Source organism: Phodopus roborovskii, unplaced genomic scaffold (assembly GCF_943737965.1).
Source record: "Phodopus roborovskii unplaced genomic scaffold, PHOROB, whole genome shotgun sequence".
Lineage (NCBI taxonomy): Eukaryota > Metazoa > Chordata > Mammalia > Rodentia > Cricetidae > Phodopus > Phodopus roborovskii.
In genome coordinates this window covers 13,872,622-13,878,572 of record NW_026126461.1, presented here as the reverse complement: position 1 = coordinate 13,878,572, position 5,951 = coordinate 13,872,622, and positions in this window count along the sequence as shown.

Here is a 5,951-nt window from a genome sequence, read left to right as displayed (position 1 = left end):
TGTGTGTAAGTGTGTGTGAGAGTGTGTGTGTGAGTGTGTGTGTGTATGTGTGGACTGGGCTGGCCTTGAACTTGGATTAAGGGTGTGTGTCACCCCTGCCTGGCTGAATTTCATTTTTTAAATGGCCAATCCCTATTCCATTGTGTAAATGAACTACAGTTTCTTTATCAGTTCATCTGTTGAGGGACATCTAGGCTGTTTCCAGAGCAGCAACGAACATGGTTGAGTAAGTGTCTCTGTGGTAGGGTGAAGTACTTTGGGATATGCCCAAAAGTAGAATAGCTGGATCCTGAGGTAGATTGTGTCATATTTCCCTGGGACGCCACCACACTGGTTTCCAACATGGCTGTACAAATCTTCACTCCCACCAGCAATCCACCGCTTTATTGATTTTAGTATTCTGATGGGTATAAGGTAAAATCTCAAGGTAGTTTTGATTTGCCTTGATGACTAAGGATGTTGAACATTTCTTTACCATGTGTTTCTCGGCCATTTGAGATTCCTCTTTTGGGAATGTGCTATTTAGATCTGTATCACACTTATTAAGTGGGCTGTTTGTTTTCTTGATAGCTAGTGTTTTTTAGTTCTTTATGTGTTTTAGATATTAGCTCTCCATTGGCTGTATAACTGCTAAAAAATCCTTTTCCTATTTTGGAGGCTGCCACTTGGTTTGAATGATGGTATCTTTTGCTGTGCAGAAGTTTTTCAGTTTCATCGGGCCCCGTTTGTTAATGCTAATAATACTAATTAATATAGTAATCATTGTTCTGAGAGCCTGTGCTGTGTTTTCTTCAGGAAGCCCCGCCCTGCACCAATGAGCTCAAGGCTGTCCTCCGTTCGCTCTTCTGTAGGGTTCAGTGTATCTGGTTTTATGTTGAGGCCTTTGATCCATTTGGAGTTGAATTTTGTACCCTCTGATAAGCATGGGTTTTTTACATTTTTATTGTTCAGGATTATTTTAGATGTCCGGGGTTGTTGTTCTTTCATATGAAGCTGAAAGTTTTCCTTTCAAAATCTTCTTCTCTGTGAAGAGTTGTGCTGGGATTTTGATGGGGATTGTGTTGAATCTATAGATTGATTTTTGTTAAGATGGACATTTTAAATATGCTAATTCTACCTATCCATGAACATAGATAATCTTTCCATCTTCTGATAGCTTCTTAAAGTTCTTTCTTCAAAGACTTGAAGTTTTAATCATACAAGTCTTTCACTTGGTTGATTAGAGTTTCCCCAAGGTATTTTATATTTTTTGAGGCTATTATCAGGTGTTGTTTCCCTGATTTCTTTCCCAGTATATCATTTGTATTTAGGAAGGCTACTGTTTGTTTGTTTTACTTGATTTGTATCCCTGCTTGTTGTAATTTAGGAAAAGCCATGTGTGAGAGAAAGACAGGGTTCAAGAAGAGAGATTTTTTTTTTTTTTTTTAAATTAGGGAAAGAGATCATAAGAAGACGAAAGGGAATGAGGGAGACCAGCTTCCACAGTCAGGAGCAGCAGGAGAGAAGAGAGAGGGAGGGAGACAGAGAGAGGGGAATAGATAGAGGGAAAGAGGTAGGGAGGGAAAGAGGGAGGGAAGAAGAGAGAGGGAGGGAGAGAGGAGGATGGGAGGTGGGCGGGGCCCTTTTAAAAGAGAACATAGTGAATGTGCACAGGTGTGCTCTTAGTGGCTGCAGCTGAGGGCGTGTCCTGTCAGAACCCCAAGGACAGGCCAGCACAGATGCTTGAATACTAATACTGCTTGCTACCTTGCTGAAAGTGTTTAAGAAGCTTCAAGAGTTCCCTGGTGGAATTCTTCGTGTCACGTGTGTATACTGTCACATCATCTGCAAATAAAGATACTTTGACCTTTTCCTTTCCAATTTGCATCTCCTTCAGTTGCCTTATTGGTGTAGCTCAAACTTCACAAGTACTATAATGAGAAGGTATGGAGAGAGTGGACAATCTTTTTTGTTCCTGATTTTAGTGGAATTGTTTTGAGTTTCTCTGCATTTAAGTTGATATTGTCTATGGGCTTGCTGTAAACTGCCTTTATTATGCTGAAGCGTGTCCCTTGTATTCCTGTTTTCTCTGGGACTTTTATCATGAAGGGGTGTTGGATTTTTGGCTTTTCTGCATCTAATGATACGATTGTGTGGTTTTTGTCTTACAATTTGTTTATGTGATAAAAGTTATCAACTTATGTATGTTAAACTATCCCTACATCTCTGGGATGAAGCCTACTTGATCATGATGATCTTATTGATGTATTCTTGAACTCAGTTTGCAAGTGTTTTACTGGGAATTTTTGCATCTATGTTCATGAGGAAATTGTTCTGTAATTCTTTTTCATTGTTGGGTCTTTATGTGGTTTGGGTATCAGAGTAACTTGTGGCCTCATAAAACGAACTAGGCAAGGTTCTTTCTGTTTCTATTTTATGGAATAATTTGAGGAGTATTGGCATTAATCATTTTTGAAAGTCTTGTAGAAATCATCTGCTCTTGTTTGTTTTGTTTTTGTTTCTTTTTTAATGACTGCTTCTATTTCCCTAGGGTCTATAAGTCTATTTAAATTGCTTATCTGATCTTGATTTAACTTGGATAAGTAGTAAGGACTTGTTAATTTGAAATAGACAAATTTAACCTTAAATGTTTACCATCATTTAAAGATATATAATAATTTAGAAATATTTGAGGCTTAGTACAGTTGAATTTAAGTTGTATAAAGTTAGCTTATATTTACATATAAAGTTATATTTAAATCACATGTACAGATATATCAAACAGGACTGGGTAAAAATGAGAAGAACCGGAATGCGATCTCGATTTGTACGTTGTAGTAAACAGACAAGACATTTAAAGATACAGAGAAGACTTAAAACTATCAGTGACAAAAGAGATTGCTGCAAGATTTTTGTGTGAAATGTGTGTCCTATGAGCCCTGGAGAGGTACGCCATTCCACGAGCAAGCCATGCGCAACAGAGTCAGTGGAAAAAGAAGTTAGAGACAAAGAGTAAAAGCAAAAAGTAAATGAATTCTGCCGGTGGCAGAAGCTGGGTAGACTGACCCTCTGCGTAGGCGGCTGGTGTAGCAGAGGCAAGGTGAGGTAAGGCTAGGCAATGTGGTTAAGATGGCGGCTGCCATAAACACATTCCCCACTGCTGGCAGAAGTCAGAAAGTTTTCTGAGATATAATTTTGTTGACTTTTTTTCTCTCCACGAGTGAGGCAGAAGGATTTGTGAAACTAACAGGACACCGGAGTCCAAGGGGTACAGCATCCAAAAGACCACAGTAGGTCTGAGAAGTGAATGTACCATTCTAAGGGCAGTGCTAGGGTATAAAAACCCGAGAGACCCCTCGTGGGTCTGAGAAACGAGTGCACCAGTCAGCATGAGTGGCGCTAGGGCACAAAACCCGAAAACCTCATTCGTGGGAAAATGAAAAACTCTCAAAGAGCATCTGGAACAGATGCTGCCTCAGCACAGCCCACTGTGAGCCATTGGCATCTGCACAGAAAAAACACAGAGAAGGGCAGCAGAGAGGACAAACAAGAGAGAGAGGCATTTGAACAGGACGCCTAGCAGAACAGACACTTTTAGGTGGAGGGAGAGTTTTAGCGTGCCAGGAAGAGAACGGGAACAGACAAGTTTAGGGAAAGAGATTGTTTAGCCGAGAGGTAGAAAAAGCGTGGCTATATGGTAACTCCTTCCATCTTCCTGTTTGCTGGTAGTAATTGCAGCCAATTTGGCTTATTTTCTAGGGGATATCTAGGTCATTTCTCAGTACAAAGGTAAATGAGTCTGGGCGCCTTAACAAATGGCATTAAGTGAAAGGGTTTTAAATATTTACAGTAAAAAGGGTACCTTACCGAATTGTAGCCAGTGTGGGATGGTCTTTCCAGCAAATGGGTGGATGGAAGTGGACTGCCGCTTTGCAATCAGTGACCTTGAACGCCGCCAAGTTCTCGAGGAGGGCCTGGCCGAGTTTCGGCACCAAAATGTTTTTCTTTAGTTACAGTCATAGGAATAAAAGCTGGAGAAGGGGTGGGGTGGGGTGGTCCCGGGTGAGGGTCCCAGGTCAGTAAGGGACCACGTGGGAGAGCACAGCAGGCTCCATAGCAGGCGAGGGTGACCCAGGCGGAGGGAATAACACGCCAGGCAGACAGAGCTTGAATGAGGAGTTTATTAGAAAGGGGAGTGAGGGGGAAGGGAAGAGACACCGGGAACAGAAGAGGAGAGAGGGGGAGAGATGGGGGGTGGCTGGTGGCCATCTGAAAGCAGAAGAGAGAGAGAGGAGAGCCGGAGGGAGGAGAGGGAGGAACTGGAAAGCAAAAGAGAGGGTGAATGGGCAGGGGTCTGACTTTAAAGGGTCCTTCACACCTGCCTGCAGACTAGCACTCATGGAACCCTGGGCTGACCAGAGCACTGCCTGAGTGCATTCTGCCAGGTGACGAGGGCGGGCCAGCGTGATGCCTGAGTCCTCAAGGGAACCACAGTTGAGGAAACAGCTCCATAAGACTGGGCAGTAGGCAAGCCTATAGAGCATTTTCTTGATTAGTGATTGATGGGGGAGGGCCCAGCCCACTGTGGGTGGGGCTATCCCTGGGCTCTTGGTTTTTTGTTCTCTAAGAGCAAGCCAGTCAGCAGCAGTCTTCAGTGACTACTGTGCTAGTCTCCAGGTTCATGCCCTGACTTCCTTCAGTGCCAGGGAAGCACAAGCCGAGTAAACTTTTTCCTGCCAGGCTTGGTCATGGTGTTTCATTGCAGCAACAGGAACTGTCATTAAGACCAATTGGCACCAGGTTAGTGGGATTCTGCTGGGACGGCCCTGGCCGCGCTGCTTCTGGGAGGACCGTGGAAGGACTTCAGGCTAGAAAAGCCTCCAAGTGCTGAGAGCTCGGTGGGCTGCTCTGCAGGAGCTTGACAGAGAAGAAGGTTGAGAGCAGACATTGGCGGCCTGGCTTGAGGAGCTTCGGAGGAAAGAAAGCCGCTACCGAGCCATTTGTGGGAAGCGTCTGTGGTGTCTGGTCAGCTGGGGCTGGAGAATGGGCTGCGATTGGCAAGAATCCAGAACCACTGAAGTCACACCTGTGCTTTGCTGGGATGGAGCACGCTGGTCAGCTGGGGCTGGAGAATCAGCTGCGATTGAGAAATGCGAGGTGATTTCTTCTGGAAAGTGTTTCCCCAGAGCCAGCACATGCAAGCTGTGTTCAGGGGCGGCCAAGGTTGTACCTTGCTGGCAGCCAACCCTGGTCATGTGTGGGAGCCTCCCAGGTAGTCATGGTTTTGAAGGCGTTAAGGGGTCATGGAGAGCATCTGGGGCTTGGCACCGTGAAAGGCAGGAGAGGCCATTGGTGAAGGTGCAGCCGGAGTAGCAGAGTGGCAGCAGAGACCCCAGCATTTGGAGACGCGAGTACCCGGGATGACCACCAAGAGCAGCAGCAGCTGTGGAGAGGGGCCAGCAGAGCCTGGAAGACAGACCATGCTGCAGAGGGCGGAGCTGGAGAAGTGATCACGCCCCTTCGTGGAGCCCGGAAGACGGTGAGTGAATCCCGGATGTAAAACACTTACTTATTTTCGTTGTTAGAGTATGGTTGTCCTTTGTTCAGTCTGTGATCTGCCCTGGTTCTCCTCCTTTGAGGGAAGAAAGTATTTAACATTTTTATATTACTTTATAGGACCCCACAGTTGAGGGGCTTTGACTTTAGAAAACACATGTGGAATTTTAAAGGAGACTTGGGGTTTGTATAGAAACTTAACTTTTAAAGTGTTTGAACTGACAAAGACTCCAGGACTTTTAAATTTGCAATTTGTTTTGTATCTGTGATCTTTATTATTCAGAGATCTTGAAGATGAAAGAAAAAAAAGGAAAGGTTTTGTTGTAAAATGTGTTCTGTGTCAAAATGACGAGGCATCAATTGTGCTGACAAATTTTATGTCAACTCGACCCAGGCTGGTATCATCTGAAAGGAAG